Genomic DNA, 1,104 nt, shown 5'->3' on the forward strand with positions numbered 1-1,104 from the left:
GGTGTTTTCTGGGCAGAAAAGCTTGGCTACTCCATTTGAGCTGTACTGATATTATTTTGCAAATGTCCTAGAACTCATACATATAAATGAGTATTGTCTTCCTCAAAAGCTCTTGGGGAATTGTTTGGAATTGTTTGGAGCATGTGGCACAATTGTTTTCAATAATTTTTCAGTCTCTTCAAACTCTGTTCTTTGAATGTGGATTTATGTTTTGGTTATTGCCAAAAATCACTCAGAGCTAAGCCTACTGAATAAAGTAGGAAATTAAACTGGGTTTGGGGTAAGCAATGAAGTTTCTGAGCCAAATAATGAAAAGTACGTTCCAAAAAAAAAAAAAAAATGGTGGGGATGTGGTGAATCCCAGATACTTTAGTAAACTTAAGGACTTTCATAGAATTCTGGCAATTCCAGGTACCTTAGGAGAAGTCATTGACTACCTCTAGCTAAACCCAGTTGGACAAAGGAAGTAAGACCTTTATTTAACATCTTCATGGAAGGTGACTGTATAAGTTTTCATTGTTGCTCTCCTCAGTCTGTTCTCCTACAATCCTTTCTCCTAGCAAATTATTCTTTTGTCTGCAATTTATGCTTATTTTTACTTTTTATATTGTCTTATTGAAAAAAGCACAAAAATAACAATAAAGTTAAACATGTTTTGACATATGAAAGAAATTTTAATGCCACATTGGAGTTCTGGCTACTTGTATGTAAGAGTAACTGCATCTGTATGTGTTTTTATCATGTGATTCTGTTGTGTAAACTCTGGATGCAGTGACTTTCAAATTGCAGCAAAATCATGTCCATGTTCTTCTCAGCTAAAATACACTAGGTGAATTTTCTAAGCTTCCATGGTTTACATATTTATATATGACTACCTGGATGGAGCAATCCACGAATGGACTTTTTGATAAGCGCAAATATTTGATACCATTTCTTCTACAGAGTGGAGAATGTGAGGCTGACAGATGAGAACCTCTCCCACACTTATTTCAATTCCTGAAGCCAACTGCAGCCTCACAGCCATTGGGCTATACTTGGCTGTGTATTTCAGGTTGGCCAGGTTGACTGCCATCAGGTCAGGTGAAACTGCCTTCTACAGTCTGA

The sequence above is a fragment of the Bison bison genome, unplaced genomic scaffold (genome assembly GCF_000754665.1).
Source record: "Bison bison bison isolate TAMUID 2011002044 unplaced genomic scaffold, Bison_UMD1.0 scf7180017860989, whole genome shotgun sequence".
NCBI classification, from domain to species: domain Eukaryota; kingdom Metazoa; phylum Chordata; class Mammalia; order Artiodactyla; family Bovidae; genus Bison; species Bison bison.